This window comes from Typopeltis vanoorti, chromosome 13 (genome assembly GCF_054136105.1).
Source record: "Typopeltis vanoorti isolate ZY-2024b chromosome 13, IOZ_Tvanoo_1.0, whole genome shotgun sequence".
NCBI classification, from domain to species: Eukaryota; Metazoa; Arthropoda; class Arachnida; order Uropygi; family Thelyphonidae; genus Typopeltis; species Typopeltis vanoorti.
In genome coordinates, this window is record NC_143561.1 from 69436737 (window position 1) to 69461097 (window position 24361).

The following is a 24361-nucleotide window of genomic DNA, read 5'->3' on the forward strand; positions in this document are numbered from 1 at the left end:
CGTTCAGATCGTAGTTTTCGATCTTAGTTTCGCTTACTGGCTGAAAAACAATAAGGGATTTTTATCCCCTTAACTGAGTGCAGAATTGTTTTGAAAGACAATCGCTTTGAAAGTTCGTTCCTATTACCAGCACGCAGAGCCGGCGCTAGGATCTTTGTCGCCCGCATGCATTGTCTATCTAAGCACCCCTGTAACGATCCAGGCGTGTGTGGTTCTTTTACGATAATATAAATTTAAATTATTTGAAATTTCTTAAATAAATTTTGACAGAAAACAGCCACACGTTGGTTCGCTAAATGTAACGAACCGGGGGTATTGACTAGGCAGGATAATCGTTAAAAACCCGAATATCAAAAAAATCCTCAAAAGTTAAAGCAAATTTTGATGAAGCCACTTCACTTTAATCGTTGAATATAATGATACAGGGATTATAGCCTTCTCACCGACCCGAATCGCTAACAAAATTAAAATGAATTTTAATTAAAGTTAAAATTTATTTGAACTAAAGTTTAAAAAATTCTTGCATTTTACTAAATTGTTAGTAAGTTGTACAATTTTTTTAATAATTTTTATAAGTGGAACTATCTTTTAGGAAAATACAAGAAACTCAAGATAGATGAGAAAATAAGAAAAGAATTCAGAAATAATAATTAGAACATTTTATTAATATAAGTATTCAAAAAATAAAATCTTTACAGAATAACAGAAAATAAATAAATTACATAAATATACTTGAAATTTTTTTTATTAAAATTTTAGGGTTGTTGATTTCATATTCACCAAATTAGAAATAATGGTCTTAACGTCTAATTCCGCACATGTATCATTTTCAATAGCTATTAACGCCAAACTAACGAGCCTTTTTTGTGACATACTTGTTCTTAAGTAGTTTTAATCAAATTCAACTTGGAAAAGGAACGTCCGCTCGCTACACTAACAGGTAAGGTTAATGGTATTCTTAAAGCAATTGCAAAGTTAGGGAAAGATAAATTATTGGACACAATAAAATTAAGAATATCGAAAGGGTTTTGAATATTTAAATTATCCTTCCGAAAAATATCCCGGAAAGTACATAACTCGTCATATAGTTCTATTGCATTTACGTCTTTATCGTCGCCGTCCATCAAGAGAATCTCTAAATCGTCACAATTTTTTCGTAAATCTTCGTTATTAATTTGTAGTAATCTATACAAGAAATTGAAATTATCATAGTATGTTTTTAGTTGTTGTTCAAAACGTTCTATTAACGAACACATCGCAACATCTAGAGGTGTATAAAACACATTTCCTCTAAATTTATCTTCTGGCGATTGTGGCGTTTCGTCGTGAGCTCGTAGTCAAATTGTCATGTCTTCTTTCGTCGTCGAACTTCCATATATTAATATAAGTACTAAATTTTAAATTCTTAAATTATTAAGTTTTAAATTCTTGTTCTCTATTCACCTCTTCACTCAGTTCTTTTGCGTTTTTAGAACTTTAAAATTTGTATCTGATCGATACTCTTGTAAGAATATTTTTAAGTTTTCCATAGATTCTAAAGCAAGTGTAATGTTCATATTTTTGTCTTGAAGCATTTTTACTCACAGGCTTTATTCTGTTAAGTAAATCATGCCAAATTAAAAGAGAACAAATAAATTTGTAGTCTTCATTTTAGCACATAGTGTTTGTGCTTCATGCTGAGTTTCTTTATTAAAATTTTCATTATTTAAAATTTCAAAAAGTGCATCGTAAATTTCTCCTAAGTGATATCGCAGAGGGCGGATTGCATTAATTTTACTTTCCCATCGCGTTTCTGATGACTGTTTCAATGTTAATTTTTTACGAACTTTAAAAGGATTGCCCAACGTTTGTAAGAGAATGAAAAGAAATTGTATATTTCTTGAATAATTGCAAAGAAACTAATTGTATCTGCATTCACTTTGGATGCATCGTTAATGATTAAATTTAGAGTATGAGCAGCACATGGCACGTAAAAAGCTCGAGGATTTTTGTTCAAAAGCAAATTTTGGAGCCCGTTATTTTCCCCGCTTTCATATTTGCCCCATTTTCATACCCTTGACCTCGCATGTCTTCAATGGGAATGTTCCATTTTTCCAGTTGTTCCATTATTGTTGCACATAAACCACGTCCTGTGGAATCTGATATATCTTCAAAACCTAAAAGGTTTTCCCTGATCTTGACAATCTCATTGTCACAGGAAACAAAGCAAATAATAATGGTCATTTGTTCTGTTTTACTTGCATCTGGTGTGCAGTCTAAAATTATGGAATAATATTTAGATTTTCGAATTGATACTAAAATTGTATCCCTGATTGCATTACTTAAAGTTTCCAATATTTCATTTTGACTGTCTTTACTCAAATAGTGTACCCTATTGTTTCCTTGTAGGGCCCTTTCAACATGATTTTCCATAACGGGATCAAACTTCGCAAACAGTTCGACTAATTTTAAAAAATTGCCGTTATTCCTTTCATATAATTTATCAGATGATCCGCGAAAAGCTAAATTTTGGCTACCAAGGAATTTTATAATTTCAATCAAGCGTTCTCAAACACTCGTCCAATGTTTCTTTTCCATTTCATACATGCTTTGAGTCTGGCAATCAATAGTAGTTTTGTTTTTTAAATTTTTATCAACTTCCTTCCATTTAAGAAATTTTTCATGTGAGTTAAACTAGTCTCATGTCTATGTAAAGTTGTACTTACATTTCTCCAATCGTTATAACCTTCTACAAGACTACTTGATTCAGTAGGTACGAAAAGTTTGCAACAAAAGCAAAAAACAGAATTTAATGTTTCGGAATAAATGAACCATGTTCTTGGCATAAGCTCACCGTTTTCCATTTTTCTATTATAATACGTGTCGCCAAATTTAGGACTATATGTATCTTTGGGATATATTATATTTTTCTTTTGAACAAGCCCCATTTCAATTAAAACAACTCGTAATTTTTCATCAATATTTCCCCATTCACCTGGATCTTCTAAATTTACAGAGACCAACAATGTGTTAGTTTCGTGGTCAACTACAACTAAATCTTCTCCTAACTGTTTTTCACTTAAATCCTGCGTCTTGTTCAACAGTTGCAATATTACTTTCATTCAAACTGGATTGATGTGCACGGTTCGTCAATTCTGATTGCTGATGTATCGAGTTGGTTGCAATCAGCACCAGAATATTTTAATATTTTAACAAATTTATTAAGAGCTCCAGTTTGTTTCTTAATATCTGCTTCTTTCGCAGCATGTGACGCTTACGATTTTGTGCACCGGATAACTTTTTTTTTAATTTTTGATTCCATTTCTATTTTATACCACAAGAAATTATTACACAACACCACACAGAGACGAAATAATGGTCTGCGCTACTGTCAGTAGCCTATTGAGATGCGTACTGTTATAAATCTACTGTTGCTATCCTGTCATTACTGCGACATTGTAAATTTTATTATTATTTTAACTTTGTATACTTGTAATTTCTATTACTTACTTGTGATGTCTTTTTTCTTTACTTTATACTTTATTCTCCGTTATTCTAATGTAGCTGTGGGCGCTTTCTCTCTCTCAAAATCTCTCTTGTTTATATTATTGCGTGCTATGTTTACAAGAAAGTCAAATAACATTTATTTACATTACTATGAAATGTACATGAATTTCAACATTAGGGAGATTGCTTTCTCTGTCCTTCTATAAAAACTCTTTATCAAAATTTAGAATCTTTTTTCTTCAACTTTAAAATACTTTCTTTAATACAAAACGTTATCTACTCTCATTTTACAAATTTTATTTATTAAACTCCAAGCTTGCAAAGAGGTTACCTAATCTCTCTCTTAAGTTATCTTTACAAATTTGATATCAACTTCTAACATGCCAATTGATTCTCTTCTTAACCTTATTAAACATATATCTTAAAAGTCTTTCTAATACAACTATAAGAGGAATTATATAAACGTTTTGAACTTACAAAGGCTCTGTATCTCACAATTAGTCAAAAGTCTTTCACTAAAAGTTCAATGGCAATTCTTTCATCTCAGATCTTCATCTGGAATTTTGGCGTTGGCTATATCAATTGGGAATGTAGCGGGACTCGTACAGTTCCGGAAAAATGTTATTCTCCCACGGCGAAAAGAAAAACTTACGAGCGAAGGTACTTCGGGAAATTTGGCTCGCCTTTTCTCCTCTACTTGGGCTCGCCGAAAATGCCTGGACGACTGCCGTCTCAAGTAGCTTGAATTGTCGCCTCTAAGAAACTGAAAATACCACCTCCAAGAAAAATGAAACTGTTGTCAACTGTCAATCAGGATCCCTCTGGACTGGAAACTTTTCTCTTCTACGGCGTTTGGGACTTCTCCTTTCGGCAATTTGAAAGCCCTGTCTGTAGCCTAGAAGTCGTTTCTCTCTAGCGACATCTCGAACCGAGAAGCTCCTTTGTGGAAGCAGAAAACTCCTCTCTCAACCAACGTCTGGATCTGGGATGCTCTCTGACGATGTCTGGAACCGAGCAGCTCTGTCTCTCTTCGGCAACGTCTGGGACCGGGAAGCTTTAGCAATGTCTGGAACCGAGCTGCCTCCTCTTTGACAGCGTCTGGAACCGGGCAGCCTCTCCTGTCTCTCTGTGGACGTTTCTGGAACCAGGCCCCCCCCCCTCTACTTCTGCAGCAATCTCTGGATCCGTGCAGCCCCTTCTGTTTGCTTCAGTCCCTTTTTATTATACCTCCTCTGAGACCTTGCATGAAGTTTGGCAACCCCCAAAGAATCAGTGTGATTCTTTCATCTTAAGTTTCAAGTTCGGCACGCCTTTTGTTCTCCTCCGCTTTCTTTTGATTCTAAGTTGCCGGCCATCGGAAAGTTGTTTAAACCTTTCTGACTGACTTCAGAGATGTTTGCACTTAGAGCCTGCAAGCCTTTCTCATACAAACAAATTTTAATAACAATCTTTCTAATGCCGCCATGTAGATCTATTACATGCAGCTCCGGCGATATAAACATTGCCTTTGTTTTTAACACTCTAACGTATTCTTATTAAAGAAGTATATAGAGTTAACTTCCAGAGTGTTATTTACAATAACATCTAAAACAAACTATACAGACAAACAAAGTTTATTTTTACAATATTCACATGGGACTTAACCTAAGTAAACAATCGAATGTAATGTGCTTTGGAATATTTAAGCTACAATCGAGTTTTTACAGTACCATATGACTGGTTACTGGTTACGTAGCAACAAATGTTTTGTACGAAAATTCGTTTCTGCGCATAAAAACCGTTCACCGTTTCACTTTAGATTCTGGAGGCAAGCATTAGCCTGCTCTAGCTGCAAAATTGTAAACAGCCGACAATATACAATTTTTTAAAAAATTTTATTCGGTGTATCCGGCCTTATTTATTTTAATATTGATCATTCTAAGAATTTTTTTGTTTTTATGATAAAAATTTTGTTTCTTAAAAATGAACTTATGACCCTTTCCCCGGCGCCCCCTTCGTAGCGCCGCCCGCGTGCACCGCATGCCCGCTTCCGTCGGCCCTGCCAGTACGCACAGCTACTTTCTAAACATAATCTTCAAAAAGCTATTCTAAACCTAAATGATCTATACTTTGATGATTTTTTTCCAATTTCAATTTAAATGTTATTCATTCAAATATTTATTAGTAGTGTATCTATATATGTATGGAAATGAATTTCTCTGATAATTCAGAATTCGATCCCATCTGTATTTTATTGCGTGCGTGTGTTCTAGTGGTCGGTTTGCCTGTATTACGGGATGAAAAACTCGAGTTCCCAGGAGAGAAAGCTCTTGCCGCCTCCATATGAGATCGGCTAATTCACCTTCAGATGAAAAGCTCTGATAAACGTTTTTCTCGTCGTAGACTGGACTCGAACCCAATTGTTTTCAAACCAAAGGGCATCAGTGAAATTGACTCAGCTACAGAGGCTCCAAAATAAATGATGTTCCTTGACATCGAGATCCATATCCTTTCGGGGTTGCTTAATTTCAGTTGATTTTGATTGGTTAGTTTCCCCTCGCTCTCTCTCTCTCTCTCTCTCTGTCCGATCTGGTTCACGTAATCACTTACTATACTACAACAGCTGCGATGCAGAATATTATCAAATCTTTGACTAATTTTATTTATTTTTGAGGTATATGAATAAAGTTATAGTGTGAAATTATAACGAGTCATTAATGAATATATTTTAATCGCATTAATTAATATCTGTTAATCTATTTAATTAAAATTCTTAATTTATTATTATTTTTTTTTAAATTTAAGAGTGTATTTTGAGCCCTGAACAGAAAAACTTCGGAAAAGGTCTTTGGCTGAATTATTTCGTTCATAGAACAGCAGTTCTCACATTACACTCCTCCCTTTCATTTGACAAACCCTACCCTACACAACTCACTTCAACCCACAGAACATCAACCACCATTGCCCTTAATTCCGACCTCCAAGCCATCCTCCGATGGGGCTCAGGCAGCCTTGTCAACTTCAACGCTAGTAAAACCCAGTTCTGTCTTATTTCTCACAAAAAAAAAGAACCGTTTTCTCCCCATATTATTTTTGATAACACTCAAATTCCCAGACAAGATGAGATTTCTCTCCTCGGAATTACCTTGACATCATGCCTCTCCTGGCATAAACACATCACAACCATTGCATCCTCAGCTTCCAAAAAACTAGGCTTTCTCTTTCGCTCAAGACGCTACTTCACCTCTAAACAGCTGTTAACCTTATACAACCCACAAATCCGCCAGCTATCGAATACTGTTCTCACATTTGGAGTGGGGCTCCTAAAAGCTCCCTCAAAATGCTTGACTCAATACAGAGGAGAGCAATTAGACTGATAAATGATCCACCTCTTACCGACTCGCTCCCCTCCCCCCCCCCCACTTTCACATAGACGTTTAGTCTCTGCAATTTGTATATTCTACAAATATTTTCATGGAAAATGCTCATCTGAAACGGCATCAATAATCCCCCCCACCCTGTACCAAGCCCACTGGAACACGTACAGCTGCCGCCCAACATCCTTTTACAGTACACCTCGAAACCCACAGAACAAGTTTCTTCTCCTCCTCCTTCATCCCTGCTACTGCAGTACTGTGGAACAGTCTTCCCCTGACGTATTTCCCAAGGAATACAACATACAGGCTTTTAAATCGAAGGTCAACAAGTTTCTCCTTTCCCATCCCACTACCCATATACGGTACTAACGTACTATAGGTTGACCAGCCAACCTCTTGTGTATGGGCCTAACATAAAAAAAAAAAAAAAAAAAAAAAAAAAAAAAAAAAAAGTTCTATCTTCTGCTATGTTGAAATAGTAGGAGAGATTTTGTCTAATGACCTGTTGTTACTGTGGACTGTTTTATGAAACTGATTTAATCACAAATATGTAATACTATATTCTGATATTTTAGATAGGGCTAAAAATAGCCTCGCCTACTCCCTGTATATACGGGAATAAAAAGGCGTTAGCTGATTTTTTTATTATTTTTATTTTTTTTTGTTCTGATATTAAGTTATATTTCGTAATCGTGTTATATCTTTAAAAATGGAGTGCGATATTCTTCCCTATTGAAACACATGTAAAAGAGATCAGGATTTAATATAAACTCCGTGTTATACACCCTCTGTCGAAAAAGAAACCGAACTTTCCGAAAATAGAAGAAACTAGTGGCGCCACCTGTTGTATCTTTTTGTTGTCGAAAGCGACAACCTTTATTAGTATTGTGTCAACTGTTTATAACATTTGTTTCATTAGAAGCCGAGTTATAGTGCCAAGAGTGAGTGTGTTTTGGCGAACGGTCGGAAAATGAGTTTCAAACAGAGCTGCGATTGACTTTTCTGTTAAACTTGGTAAAAGTTTTACAGAAACGCATCAAATGCTTCAAAAAAGCATACGGTGATGAATGCTTATCTCGTACTCAAGTTTACGAGTGTTTAAGCGATTTCAAAGTGGTCGTGAGACGCTTGAGGACGACGAAAAGCCAGGCCGTCCAAAAACTTGACTGAGCGAAGTTGACATCCAAAACGTCCGTGAGATTGATTGAAGATGAATTGGGGATTCCAAAATCAACTGTGCCCAACATTTTGACCGAGAGTTTGGGCCTTTGTAAATTGAATTCGCGATTTGTTCCCCACAAGTCGACCGACGACCAAAAAATGTATCGAATTGGACACTGCAAGGACCTCATTAAAACAGCTCGTAAGGACTGAAATTTCCATGAAACGATCGTTACTGGTGACGAAACGTGGTGTTTTGAGTATGAGCCCGAAACAAAGCGCCAGAGTGCTGAGTGGAGACCCCAAGAAGAGGGGCATCCGACCGAAAAAAAGTCGCTTGGAGAAGTCAAAGATAAAGACAATGCTGATTTGTTTCTACGATTCCAAGGATATTATCCACAAAGAATTCGTTCCGCCTGGCCAAACAGTCAATGGTGAGTTTTATGCCGAAGTTTTGAAGCGATTGATAGCGAGAATTCGTCGCGTACGGCATGAATATCGTGACAACCGACCGTTCGTCAAAACACACTGTCACTCTTGGCACTATAACTCGGCTTCTAATGGAACAAATGTCACAAACAGTTGACGCAACACTAATGAAGGTTGCCGCTTTCGACAACAAAAAGATACAACAGGTGGCGCCACTAGTTTCTTCTATTTTCGAAAAGTTCAGTTTCTTTTTGGACAAAGGGTGTATTTCGCTCACTGCAATAATAATAATAATAAATCAGAAGTGCACTACACTGTTATGGCAAATAATGCGATCACTATAAGCAATATTATTTCAAAATTTATCCCGACTTTTTTTATCCATCCAGAATTCAAAATTCTCTCTCCGTTCACTTGCTTTATTCAACGTTCAATCCAACTGTTTATTTCTGAATTAAGAGAAAATTCGAATGTTTGCTACGTCATTTTAAAAGCTGTGTTTACAGGTGATTAAAAACAAACATTATACCTACTTAATCATCCCTTCGTACACTTCCTGGCTGGCGTCTTGCTGTTTTTGAAGAGGTGACGTCATCGTGATTGGTAGATGAAATGCATATGATTGTCTCCAATGTCTTTCCAGTTACTTCATGCGTTGCATTAATTGACATCCACGTGTTAGAATGAGGATAAATCACTCGTCTCATCTCAAAGTACTTGCATTTTGTTGAAATAACAGCAACCTGCTGACGAAAACTTCACTCAAATTTTGTTATGTTCTGTTGCTTTTAACAGTGGCATCATGTGTTGGATTACATCGCGTGAAAGTAAAACAATGTCGTCTGTGATAAATCATATAATAAATAAATTCATCATTTTCAAGCATTCTGTACTAGCGAAGCTGATCAAAATCACACCGAATGTTTAAAAGACGTATGCTTTGCGTACAGAAAGTGTTCTGCGCAACTGCTTGATGGCTCTTGGCAAAAAGGAATCCTTACTTATTCAACTGTAAACCGATCATTTAAGTCTTGCATTATATACGAACTTCAATCTAAGTTTGCATAGAAAATGGAAACTTGCTTAGATGGCGTTTATTGTATACTGCTTCTAATAGCAAGCAATGTCAGCATTTTAATTGGCCCATTGTGTTGTGCATTCTTTTGTGCAGCTTTCATTTGGGGATCGTTTTACGGCATATTATGTGTTGACTAAGAATTTTTGTACTAACTAATAATAGAGCCAATATCTGTCAGTTTTTTTATTTATTCGTGCGGGGATTCCCCCCTTTACTCTCTCGTGCCTTAGGAAGGGTTGAGTCCTCGTAATGAGGGATTAAGTATTTTATGACCGTAGATCCGTGTGTGTGTTCACGGGCCAGTTTGTCTGTTCTGAGGGACGAAAAACCCGAGTTTCTGGGAGAAAAACCCTCCACCCCGTATGAGACCGGGAGCTCACTTTTAGTCGAAAGAGACCAGATAAAGGTTCCCCACGTCATGGACGGGAATCGGGCTTCGTCTATACCGACTGAGCTACGGAGGCTCATCTGTCAGTGAGAAATGTGGACAGTTGTTCGTTTATTCCACTTTATGGATAATTATCATAAAAAGTGAGTAAGAAATAGCAATAAAGGCTCTCTTGTATCGCTTCAAGTGTTGCAGATAGCTAATGATTTTGAAATATGTTGGTTGCCGCATTATTTTTGAAATATAAGCTGCTTTCCCCAGTTAAATATCCCCAACACCACGTGAAAAAGTTTCCAGCTCAGCGTAGTAGGGTTTATTTGGCTACGATTTAATTTCATTTGGGCTATAAAGATAACTGAAAAGCTTTCAATGTGCAGCAAATTTTTTTCTTACCTTTGGACGGAGGAAGTTGGATTGTTCTTACGAGGAACTAAGCCTGACTATGGACATGAAACACTGTACACATACCGGCTACTGAATTAGAAACCTTCATGCAGATGTACGTAGACGTCACTTACGCAGTATATGCAAAATATTTGGTCACGTGCATCAACACGTGTTCTAGGCAACTGTTGAAGAATGCTGCTGGTCAGTAATCGTCAACAGTGTTGATTACAATGTGGAAAAAAAAAGGGATCTTTCGGAGTTCGATAAAAGGTGACTTATTGTGGGTACCCGTCTGATTTGAGCCACAATTTTGAAAACAGCAGAGCTGACTGGTTTCTCAAAAGGTGAGATATTCCGGGTGTTTAATCAGTGGAAAAATAATCCACATTGCTTATCTAAGAGGCGTAACTTTGGTCTTAACATCCTGCGGTCACGAACGAGATCTCCGTCGCCTGAGAAGGCTTCTACGGATAAGCAGACTTCCCTGTTGCAGCAATTGACCGAAGCATTTAATGAAGGCTGTTCCCGACCCATATCGCACCGAACTAAGTGCAGGGAATTGAAGAGGGCTGGCATTGGCAGTCGCATGCCTATACGGAAGCCACTGGATTCTAATTCATTGGCCGGCATGTGTATGTGGGATACATTATATTATCCTATCAGATCTGAACTACAAAACACAGAATAGTCTCGTATAGTGTGCTCTACACGAATACTTGGGGGCCTCCATAGTATAGACCAGTGGTTTCCGACCTTTTTCCACTTGCGTACCCCCTTTAAACCCATTTCTATAAATTGTTTTTAAAATAGCTGTTTCTAATCCTGACACTTTTTGTTCAGTGCCTATCTTAATGTAAAATAGTGGAAATGAGGTGGGAAAGGAAAATTGCTACTCTAAAAGTACAAACCACAGATTTAATTTTACAGTATTCGCAAAACAGAATTAAGTATAGCTTCATGTTATTGATAATGACGATCAAGTATTTAACAAACTTTTGATTTATTTTTATTAATAATAAATATTTGTGTTATCTGAAAAGTCTGTAATAATTGGTACACAGATCACTAGCCGATTGAAACATTGTTGGCGAGATCGTTGAGTTTGCTTTGATGCACTAAGTTTCTTGAAATCAGGCTCAAAAGTTGCAAGATACAGTTGTAAGTCGGGACTTGCATTAAGCTTGTTGCGGTACTTATTTTTTATGAAGGTGTAAGAAGAAAAAGCTCTCTCCATTAGTAAATAGCAAGAGGTTTGGAAGTGTTTCCATTAACGGTGATTCAAACTTAACATTTTTTTTTCTTTTTTTTTTTCCATTTCGAAAATTCACGGATTTTTTTTCTCATTACAGAAATTGTTTTATTTGTATGCATTTTTTTTTTTTTTAGTTGTTTAGAACACGCCAAAGTTATCTGAAAACGGGCATTTGTTATTGTGCGTTTTCAGATAACGAATCCCCCTAAATACGTCGTTAAAAGTAATGAACAACAACAACAACCAGTTCTCTTGCCGTAAAGTAAGTAGAATAACTGTGTTCACTGTTCCTAGTTTGTTAGCAACAAACAGGTATTCCGATATTGTGTTTATCTTTATTTCATATTAGTCTCATTATCTCAGGATTGCAGAAGTGAAGCATTTAAGTTTTTTTTTCCCATCCTACCGTGAATTAACCAGTCTCACATGAAGGTAGAATTCTGAGTATTTACTCCCCGAACTCGGGCAATTGTCTTGGATTCAAGACAGAATTAGCTTTGAAATGATCACAGTATTCTTTTTCTCCCTCTAACTAAATCGTCTTTTTATGAGCAAAATGGGATTGAAAATGATACCAGTGCCTTCTGGACTACGAGGCTGAATAATATTTACAATCGCTATTAATTTGTTTTCAGATGAACGATTTTAATGGAAAATTATGCAAAACAAAATTATGTGAGCACTACTTAAGCTAAATTCAATTGATTTGGTTGTATATTTATGCATGATTTATTTATTTTTTCCCATATCATGGCGAATTCATCTATTTATATTTGTGTTTACAATCACATCAAAACCTGTGGATTATTGATATATATAATAAATAGCAAATAATTTTAATTCAATGAACTATTAATAGTTTTGAAATCTATTTTAGATAAACAAAGTTTCAATAAATATTTTTAAACACCAATAATTTTCCCACTTTAATCAACTATCTTCACACTAGGTGCAGTCAGCGGTTTGGACTCGCCCAAAAACTATGCCGGGACAACTTCAGGTGCTTAAAATGCGGCGAAGGCAACCAGACCATCACATGCAACAAGCCAAGATCTACGCCGGCTAAGTGCGCAAACTGCGGAGGTTACCATCCCGCCAACTATAAAGGGTGTGTAGCACACCCAAAGAACTGCTGGTCAACAGAAGCCGCCCAGCAGTGACACTTCAGGCAAACGTGCAGATCGCCATCCAATCCAAACAACCTCCCCTTTGACAACTCAGGAAGGAAAACAACCTGAAACCCAGGACCAAAACATACGCCAAGGCTGCACGAGCCAAGGATAGATACTTCCTCCAACGAACTCACAAGCCCCAACCTAACATCAGTACTAACTGCCTCACCAGCTACCATGCTTCAGGAATTCAGCAAAACGAATCCTACGCCATCCTCCACGAAGAAATTCCTGCAAGGAACCCATTCAATTCTGACAGCCCTCAATCATGAATAAAAGGAAATATAAGCCTAACTCCCTTATCATAACTGCGTGGAACGAAAATGGACTGATCAACAAAATCCAGGAACTGCAAGAGTTCACTCATAGATACAATCCTGATATAATGAAGCACTTTTCAGGCCAGCTAATAACCCTAAATTACGGAGTTAGATATTGTACAAAACAGACACACTCACCACCAGTGGAAGACGTATAGCCGTATACATCAAAAACTATCTAAGCCACAACGTCCGGACCAATCCGCAAACCAAGAACCTAAGATAACAGGTATTGAAGTTCGTACAAACAATGTTGGCAGTATCAAAAATCTATGCTGTATACATCCATCCAGCATTCCATTTCTGGTATCTGACTTGGACTCCATTCTCGGCCTCCACAGACCACGTCATCATGAATGGAGCCTTTAATGCGAAGCATACAGCTTGGTTCAGCTCCACAATCAATGACAAAGGCAGTATTCTAAATCATTACTCAACGCGAAACTCTATTGTTATAGCTGGATCCACAGAGCCCACCCATCACAGCCCAGCTGAAAGCTCAGATGTACTCGACATCGCCATTCTCAGAAACATCAGATACCAATATCAACTGGAAACGGTAAACGCGTTGTCTTCTGATCACAACCCCATTCTGCTTAAGCTCCGTACACAAGAGCAATTCTCTTCTCCGCACTCCTTTATGTCTTGGGACAAGCTCTCCAGAATTCTCTGAGATCACATCTGGCCAGTACCTATTATCCACAAAAAAAGAGAAATAGACAACATAGCCGTAAACAACCTTACCAGCCAAATCAAAAAAGCAATAGCATCAGTTACCCAAACCACAGTCTTTCACCCTAGCGGTCGGATCCCTGAGGAAATCATGACCTAATCAGATTAAAAAACAAACCCAGAAAGAGGTATCATAATACAAGAGCCCCCAAAAGATAAAACAACTCTGAATAATTTAAATAGACAAGTCCGTGAAGCTCTGCAAAAACATCGAAACCAAGATTGGGAAACCAAACTGACTAATCTAAACCCAGAGGACTACTCCATCTGGAAATTCTTGAGAACCCTCCGCACTAAAAGCCGACCTATACCCCCAATACAGACCAAGAAAGGAATTGCTCACACAGATAAAGAAAAAGCCGAAGCTCTAATTGACAGCTTGGAAACTCAATGTAACCACTCTTATGAAAATCTGAACATCAGACTTATCTACAAGATTCACTGCCGAGTCAAGCAGGTCTAAAGACAAAAAAAAAAAAAAAAAGGATAACTCAGAACCTATCACACCCACTTCTCCAGCCGACGTTACAAATATCATAACCCATCTGAACAACAACAAAGCTCCAGGTCCAGATGGAGTCAAACAGAAATATCCAACTACTTTCCAAAAAAGCCATTGCACATCTAGTCAACATAATCAATGCCATCCTCAGATTCAAACATTTTCTCATGACTTGGAAGACGGCGTATATCACGCCAATCAAATAGTTTGCAAAGAACTCCGCAATAGCTACAGACCTATCAGTCTTCTATTCAGCCTTGGAAAGGTTGCAGAAAAAGTCGTCCTTACAAGACTTCAATCAGCGACGGATAAATTAGGTATTATTCCAAATGAGCAGTTCGGATTCAGAAAAAACCATAGCATTGAACAACAAATACACCGGCTGGTCGAATATGTCACAAAAGGTGTCAACTGGAATCTCCACACAGCTGCGGTCTTCATAGATGCTGCGAGGCTTTTGATAAGGTGTGGAATCAGGGTCTTCTCTACAAGTTCATCACATTCAATATACCAACTAATCTAGTTAAAATAATTCACTCATACCTCAAAGACAGATTCACGCAAGTCAAAATAAATGAAACTGTATCAACCAGGCGTAAGATCCTGGCAGGTGTGCTGCAGTGCTCACTTCTGCCCTCCCCCTGCTATTTTCTATTTACACAGCTGATATCCCTCAAAACCCATGTTCAACAATCACTGCATTATATGCAGATGATACTGCATTATTAGCAAGATCTCTCAGCCCCAAACTGGGCTATCAGAACACTCCAAAGCAGTATTCATACACTGGAGAAGTGACTGATGGACTGAAGGATCCAAGCAAACCCCCTCAGAAGAGTTCAGTCATACTGATCTCCAAAAAGAAGGTCCAGACCAAGGAGGACACCTGCTAGGAGTCAAGCTCCATGGCAGACTAAAGTCAAATATCTTGGCGTGATGCTGTACAAAAAACTCCAATTCATCAGTCATAATAAAACACATAAACTCGAAGACTTCCAAAGTAATCGCGCAACTCTACCCCATGATAAACAGAAGAAGCAAACTGGATACTCGGAACAAACTATTCATATACAGGATGGTAATACGCCCAGTCATCACTTCACCATACCTCAGAATCAAACATTCAAAAACTGCAGAGGATACAGAATAAATGCCTGATAATTTTAACTGGATCCCCCATGATTCATTAGAAACTCCCAGATTCACTGTGAAGTCAACATTCCCTACATCACAACTAGATCCTTCATGATCTAGCAGAAACGTTCTTCACCAAGACAAGCAATCATCCAAACCCGCTGATCAAGCAAGCTTCAGACTACAATGAAGCAGAATTCTACAAATACAAAAGATCCAAGTCAATTCTATGCTCAGCTGACCACAGCTAATCTCACTGCCCTTTCAGGGCGAGCTTAAAGCTCAATAATTCTCCACTCAAAGAACTTACATTTTCAGATGGAGGGGAATATGAAAAGCATTTATGCTTCACCCACCAAACCAGTAACGTTCTGCGTTCTGCAGTCGTACACAAATATATCTTCTGCGATTTTAATATCATTTTGTTTTATTTAATAGGCTAAACTAGAACGGCAAACTATCGTCTTGCATTGTATCGACATAATAATGTCATAGTGAAGCGAATTAGAGATTTTCACAAAAATACATTTCAAAGAAACACTCTAAAAATAATAATAAAAAACTCTAAATAACCATTTCAAACCAAGGCATTCATTTATAGGTGGCGCATGAGGTTGCTTTTATTATTATTATTATTTATTTTTTTTTTTAAAGGAACACACAAAACGAAGGGAGTTTGGTTTCCAGTCTCTGAATATGTGTAATACTTAGAAACTTTTGTGAATACTTACAAACTCGTTTCATGTTTCTTCCTGACATTAACAATTCGCCTTTTAAACTTCCGGTTTTGCAACCAGCAATATTCTGTCGTTTTACAACTTGGTCGGTATTTTTCTCATTCCTCTCCGAGGTTTAAGACTACAATAATTTTTAGCCTGCGATGTTTTAAAGAGAAAGTCTGTTCTTTTAAAACAAAAACGGAGTTTTATATTCATGGAAAAACTCACTAAACTTCCAGTTCTGAAAAGCAATATCCTATTTATTGTTTCTCAAAATGCATAATCTCCTGACGTTAATAATGACTAACTTAAAACTTTCATTTTGAAGTCAGTATTCGGATTTCATAAGTTCGAAGTTTTCTCGCGCTACAACAACACTATGAATTAACGCCTGCAAACAGCCTACAGCCATTGGTTAGTAGCTGCTCGTGCAGCACTGGCTGTATCTTCCCAATTCCAACAATTACTAAGCGCTCTCATTATAGCAGGTGACTTTTACAGCGTTTGTTAATGATAACTTACGGTGGATTCAAAATATATTCAAGATAAATATTATTCTATGACAAAGGTGGTCTGTCTTAATGAACTGTAGTAATTCACACTTTAGTAATGCATGCCACGTGCATAAGCCATAGCTGGGAAATGGGATGGCAACTTCGTCTGGCTACGTCTGGCTATTGTATTTTATAACAGTCCGTGTTATCTTCACGATCGATAGTGCTACACTAAGGAATGCTATTCGTTTTGCTTTTATTGTTTCTTAAAGGTGAGAATGTTGTGTTTCGGTTAATTTATTTTGTAGAAAACATAAACGAACGAGAGTGGGAATATAATTTAAGTGTTTGAAGTTAAATTTTATATAAAACGCTTGTGGTCTTTATACCTTGTCCTTTTTCGTGTTTTTTTTTGTGGGGGGGAGGGGGAGGAGAAGCTATTAGTTCATATGACTGGGTACACGCGAAAGGGCTCTAGGAGGTTTCCCAAAAGGCTTTTTTTTTTCGCCTACTGAAAGATAACCACTCTCGAAGATGACTTCATACAAAAGGGGAGCTTACATCTGGCATTTTGAGAATGTCTTGCGCTCTGTAAAGTTTTATTGCTTCGTGTGGCAAAGCACTCAGCAACTTACCGTGAACCGACTTTGAATTTACCGACAGACGTCACGCTACGCTGGAGTGACGATAAAATCATTCAGCGGAAAAAGGTGCGAAGAAAATGTTGCCCATTAACAGGAAAGGACTTTTGCGCTTCTTATTACACACCTGAGAAATAGCGGTAAAGAGAGAGAGAAAGAGTGATGAGTAAAAATGGGCGTAAACAAAAATATATTCAAATTATGTTTTTTCTAAAGCCGAATATATTTTGAGGCTTCTCTCCTTATGTTTATTTTTTTATATTTCTTTTTTCTTTGTTTATTTAGATTTTAATCCGAATTTCTTTTACGACATGTTTGCTTGGTTCCCTAATAAATTTTTATTTTATATTTTCATTCTTCATATGCTATTCGCGTAGGAGTATTTCCATTTAGCTAGTTAAAACCAAGTGTTAGTACTCTAGTTTTAATTATCACTAATTGTGTGTCTCCATATTTAAATTTCTATAGTTGTTAATAAGCTACTGTTAAGTTCTGAGTTAAACAAAAATTAAATTAATTTACGTTTCCTTCGGACTTAACATGGGCTTGCAAATTTGAATCAATTATTGATGTACCAGAATATACTAGACTCTTGGAAATTTCACTAAAATATTACTAAGCTGAGAATCCTTCATTTGATATGTGATATTGGGTTCCAGAATCTTGCTGGATTAGCTGTTTAGCCGAACCAATGGAGGTCACGTAATAATTTATTGATACAACTTCTACCCTTCCCACGTCTCTAAAGTGCCATGAACGAATTGAAACTTAAATAAATGTAAATTAAGTGATTAAATGAAATACCTTAGCGTAAACGCCACCATTGTAAAATCTTTCTCTCTTATTTCATTCTTATTATTTTACTCTATATTCTCTTATCTTTACCTCTTGATTATTCTTAATTATACTAAAACTTTATCTTCAGTCTTAATTTTCTTAACTTCATTCTCTCTCTTGGCCGATCTATACTTACAAGAACGATGCTTGTGGTTTGTGGGACAAAGGAATTACTAATGGCGGATACCTATTCCTTTGTCTCACACTGGTTCTAATTCCTTTTTCGGACTCAGGGAAAATTTATTTTTCACTGCGCCACCCCGAATCCTAGATTAACAGATAGTGTAGAATCGAGGAATCAGAACACAGTTTAGCCTACAATCTTACGTTACTAAGAGCTACGTTTGCAGTCGTAGCCTCTCTATAAATTAATCTCCCGCTGTGGTCCGTAATTTATGAGCAAGAAAGAGCAACAGAGAAGAAAATCAGGCAAGTCATCGGTTAAACAAAAGAAACAAAACATTTAATTCAATTGAAACATTGTACATTCTATGAATTCACTCTTAAAAAGTAATCTGCAATTGCTAATGACTGAGCACTAATTACTTAGATTCTCTGTATCTATCTTAGCATGCATGACAAAGAACTTCAGTTAAGGCTTACAAAAAAATCAGTTATTCATTAATATTAAGGACAATTATTAGCTGAATTACTAAACTAGCTTCATGTGCTCTTATACAATTTCTTATCACAAAATCCTCATAACTTTTTCTATCATTAAAAGACAATTCCTAGGCTCCACGTGCTCTCAATTAATTCACTTAACAAAATACTCAAAATTCTCATTATTACTTTATCATTCAAAGAAAACTTTCTCTAAAGTCCTTTCTAAAGTGTACATATATTTCTAGTATTCTTATTATGTGTATATGTGTACACATATACACATAATAAAACATGGATTCTACGTTACCAATTGCTGGGGAATTATCTGGCCACTTTACATATCTCGTCTGGACAATTACTTTCGACACCACGTTCCTTCTGCTTTCTCGGAGGTATTCTTCAAGGTTTCAATCCGCACTTACTTCTGCCGCCGAAAATAGGTAGACGTTGTTCCATGGTGAACTCGTTCAACACATCATAACGACAGCTCCGTAAGCATCGATGAATACCTTCTGCTGGGCTGGTCGCCGACCGGTAATCTGTTGGGAAATCTACGGCAAAGTTCCTCCGTCATTGTCTCGAATCCGTGGGGAACGAGGGGACACCACGAGGCTCTATACACATCAGCAAGACCGCCCGAAAACTTCGGAGCGTAACTCCACACACCAGTAAGAGTAAAAACTCAGCCTAAAGAACAAGAGGGTTTCCTAGGCGCTGCGCGACTTTTTAAAATTGCGCGCCACACGTTCACTCCACGTCATCGATTACTCCTCCCATTTTCTAAGCGTCGCCTCACGTCACCCAGTACTGCGCACCACACATGGAAATCTTAGCCTACTCTTTTCTGCGCATATGAGTGGGGGGGGGGGGACTTATTTGCTTACGAAAAGGTGCACCGTTACTCTTTGAGGCATGCGTTTCGATTCCGGCCATTTCTATTTAATCGGATTATCTCTTTCACCCAGTAATTTATAAGTACTTGCACTTAAGCAGTTTAGCAATTCACACTACTCTATAATATCACATATCAAATGAAGGATTCTCAGCTTAGTAATATTTTAGTGAAATTTACAAGAGTCTAGTATATTCTGATACATCAATAATTGATTCAAATTTGCAAGCCCATGTTAAGTCTGAAGGAAACGTAAATTAATTTAATTTTTGTTTAACTCAGAACTTAACACTACGAAAGATATACGAGCGCATAATTAAAATAATAATAATAATAATAATAATAATAATAATAACTGAACTGAATATTTGCGCGCCAACGTTTCAATAGCATGATTACATATCACGTGACAGATTTATGTTATTAAAGTGTTCGTTTAACCGACCATAAAATTGAAAGTTCAGGTTTCATATAAACATTTTATTTTATTTTTTAAATAAAGATTCATTTTTAATAATAATAAAAAAAATCAGATCTTTAATGACTTATACGCGTACAAAATCAATGTATAATGATATATGAAATTTTAAAATATCATAAAATCGTATTTAAAGACAACTGTTCATAAAAGCTTTTTGTTCAAAATTTTTTAATTCAAAATAACATTTTCAAGTACTGATGGCTTTATAGAAATTTCTTTGAATAATTTATCTACGCTATCCTACAAAAGTTGCATGAATTAAATAAATAATAAACTCCAAAACTCTCAATGGAATACATAATTTAGTTGCTTTAACGTATAATAATATTTCAATGTAGTGACTTTCGAATTAGCTGTCCGATAGATATCAGGGAGTTGTCTATAGAGGAGCGATATCGCGGAAGAGGCAAGTTACTAGTGATGTAATGAATAACAACGACCCCAAAACCATCCCAAGGGTCTGTTTTGGGGTCGTTGTTATTCATTGTGTGTGTTAATGATATCGGGAAGGGTCTGAATGGTGATATTCAGTTGTTTGCCGATGATGCAAAGTTGGAGAAAGCTATCAGAAATGAAGCCGATGTCGTGGCTTAGCAAGAGAACTTCAGTGCGAACTTAAATGGGCAAGTGATTGAGTTGTTGATCAATGTTGCAAAGTTTAAGGTATTGAAATTTGGGAAGCTTGGTTTTCAGAAGGATGAGGAAATATTGGAAGAGGCAAAGACAATTGACTAGTAAGGTGGTTTCTAGTTTCTGGAATGCTGAGTATGAAAGCAGATTGACAAAATGCAATTTGCAGAAATTGGCGGATAGGAGAAGAAAGAGAGGGGGCATATTGATCGAGACATTTAAGGTGTTATTATCAAATTAATTTGGGGACGGTTTTTGCATAGAATAGGGAAGAACAAAAGGAAAACAAGTGGTCATTCGTGGAAGCTGAGAGTGCTGTGAATACGGAGACAGTGAATATATTTAAAGCACGGTATGATAAACTGTGTGTCATAGTTTGACCTCCCACGATGAGCCAGTTGACATGAAGGTATGATGATGATGATGATGATAATAATAATAATAATTATATATATATATATATATATATATATATATATTGCGCACTAAACAACCAAGAAAGGTGCTTATTTATTTATTGGTCTCCATTATGCCATTTTCCAAATAGTTATTAAATTAATATGTTCAGTACTTTTTAACTGTTTTTATTAAATCAACAGAAACTCAAAAAATAATGAAAAAATAATCAAATTTAACGTCTGGCATGAATTATACATAAAACAAAGTATAGAAGTACATAGCACGCACGCACACACACACACACACACACACACACACACACACACACACACACACACACACACACACACACACACACACACACACACACACACACACACACACACACACCAAAAAATGTTTGAAAGCAATTCCTAGAGAGAAAAAAAAATCAATGATTTCTCTTAAAGAATTCAAATGCCACAAGCGTTGAAATTGGCAATTATGGAACAGGTTCATTGTACACATGCGCTCTACGTTTCCAAGGTAACGTAATGTATAGTTTCCGTTTGCTTGAGTAAGGAAGCCTTGATTAACTGTGTATACGTTTTCGTCCTTTTTATTTCAATTAATGACCATCGAAGGGTTTTGTATTGATTAGAACCTTTAATTTAATGCAAAGAAAGCTAATGCAAAATAAAAAAAAGTTTCTCTCTTTATAAAGAAAAGTCCTTCAGACGTTTCTTCTTTAAAATATACAAGCAGTAGCATACGCAGACGAAAAAAATAAATAAAATAAAACTCATTATCCAAGAAAGAATTAAATGTATTTGAGTTAAAACCTGGTGGCGGACATCTTACAGGAACTTATTTTAAAACGATGCCACGTTGCACGCAGTTGCACAATTCGAGTATTTAATGCCTGCAATGCTATGCTATAACGTGGTCTTCCATCATCTATTAAAGATTGGATTTCTTTACGCACACTGTCTATCCCAAAACTGCCGACATGACAAAATGTTTAATGGGTATTCAAGTCAGTTCGATTGTAAATAAACGTCCGGAAATAGTGTTCGAAACGAAGGGTTTCTAGTCCAGGAAACTGTCACCAAGTCTAAAGATTTTATGACACTCCCGAAGTGCTGGAGGCAAACTTGCCATGCCTGTTTGTCAAGTGGAGTGTAAAGTAAAGCCACATTCGCTCGCTTTAGTGAATTGCCAAACTAGATCGAAATGCGTTTTTTTTTTTTTAATATTTTATTTTATATAGCAAAGTCTCTCCTTAGGCTGATAAACAAGAATTCATTTCACATAACAGAACGAGTTATAGCAAAAGACTGAACTCTGCAATCGTGCCTTAACAAAACTCTGGTTAATAGTTCGACTACCTGGTGGCTCCTCTTTTGCGCCCTTTCCGCTGTGTGGGGTTAATTAAGCACCCCTATCCTTCACGCAGGATTTTGAGGAGGTAAGAACTAGCCTTGGACCACTTAGTTTCGAAAGACTTCGAAAACCAAAAGTATTTTAGGCAATTATCATAAAGAATTGTTTAAAAAAAAAAATTTGGAGCCCTTACATACCCCTGCTTCTTCTTCTTCCCCCTTCTATACCTGCCATCATATAATCGAAGGTCTCTCCTATTGGGAGAGGGTGTTGAGCTACTTCCCCCCTTTATAGTTTTATTTGATGACTGTTAATGGTAAGTAGTTGCAATTGATATTTGGTCTCGTTACTCGAATAAGTCTTCGAACATTCAATTAAGGAAATGATGTTCACCTCTCGCCTGAAATTTCAAATGTTTACAGATGTGTTTTCTGCAATTCGTTGGCTTCACTTTTTGTATTTAAGCCGCTGCCATTCCTTATAGACCAGCAATGCTCACTTTGAGTAATTAAATCACTTTGTGTGAAGTGAAAAACCCGAATTCGCTCAGAAATTCAATGGTAACAAAAGGAGAAAAACAACGTGGATTTACTGCTTTGTGTTTCTGTTGAATAAACCTTAGCAACAAGACTATACAAGAAGTGCTTGGAATTCTGTCACGACTTTTCAGCAACGAACAATAATTGAAGCGATTTAAGACTGACATCACTCGACAAGAAAAAACTCCCAAAGTCAACTATCATCAACCTCAGAGTGGAAAATTAGCCTTTGTCAATTAATTTTTATCGATACTGTTATATTGTTCAGCGATATATATTCAATCTAACCAATGCAAGTTTGAAAGAATATTATTTTTTTTAAAAAAATCAATACAATTTGTATCAAAATGCAATAACTAATTGAAAATCTATCAATGAAGTATCATAGATAAGGGAAAATTTAAAATCTAGAACCTCCGTATCTCAGTTGGTATGGACGTATTGATTAGAAAGACCCACATTATTTCGTTGGTCTGAGAATCCTAGAGTGATCTACTGGATAAAAATAAATTTTTAAAAAAGTAAATAGCGAAAAGCACCTAAGAATGATAGCGCAGTCCAATATAAAGCAATTTATTAAGATAGCCAAGACCTGCAAATGGAATTCTTTCATTAATTTTAGGGAATTTTGCTAGCAGACACAAAGATGTAATGATAATAAGGATTCCGTTTGTGTTCTAATATAGATGTAATGATATCTTAGTCGCACAAAAGAATGGCTAAATCACAGATATGCTGCAGAAGGGAGCGAGAGCTACGAGATTGAGTAGAAGGAGTGGCGCAAGGCGAGAAGGGATTAAACTCAAAAAGAAGCCCTAGATAAGTATTTGGAAAAAATTAATTTAGTGCTAAATTATTTCTTGTAGTTCATTTAGCATATGGTATTCCTTATAGCCTGTCTTTAAGAGAAATACTTTTCTTGGAAAAATTGATTTTTTGACAACAGCAATTTTGCTCTTGAGGATTCCGTTTGTGTTCTAATACCGATGTTTTGCTTCCTTTCATCGAATTTTATATTAATACTAAATTAAGGTTGGAAAATGTTTCCGTTTTTTATATTTTGCAGTTTTATGAAACCTTTTCTAATTTTTTAAAAAGATCTGATTAAAAATAAATACTAAATTAAAAAATAAAAATAAAATTCCGGAATAATTCTTTCACTTCCGGAATACACACGGTATTCCGGAAGTGAAGTATCTTCCAGAAAGCAGCTTACCTGAACGGCACCTGTTGCCAACTAAATAATAATAATACGACGCCATCCTTATCTTTTATACGCCTATAAGTAAACAGCAGTGATTCAGACTATTCTAGCCATACAATACTTTCTGTACAACTTCTATAAATTAATTAAACATGGCATT

General features: G+C 36.4%; 1 protein-coding gene across 1 annotated transcript in view; it reads right to left on the bottom strand.

Moving 5' to 3' along the window:
• The window catches only part of LOC150100267 (relaxin receptor 2-like), a 94001-nt gene extending 88927 nt beyond the window's left edge, over positions 1-5074 (bottom strand). Inside the window, exon 1 of the mRNA XM_090402449.1 lies at positions 3490-5074. The gene's annotated coding sequence lies outside the window, so the exon portion shown is untranslated. The remainder of the gene's footprint in view (positions 1-3489) is intronic.
• Positions 5075-24361: the final 19287 nt, after the last annotated feature.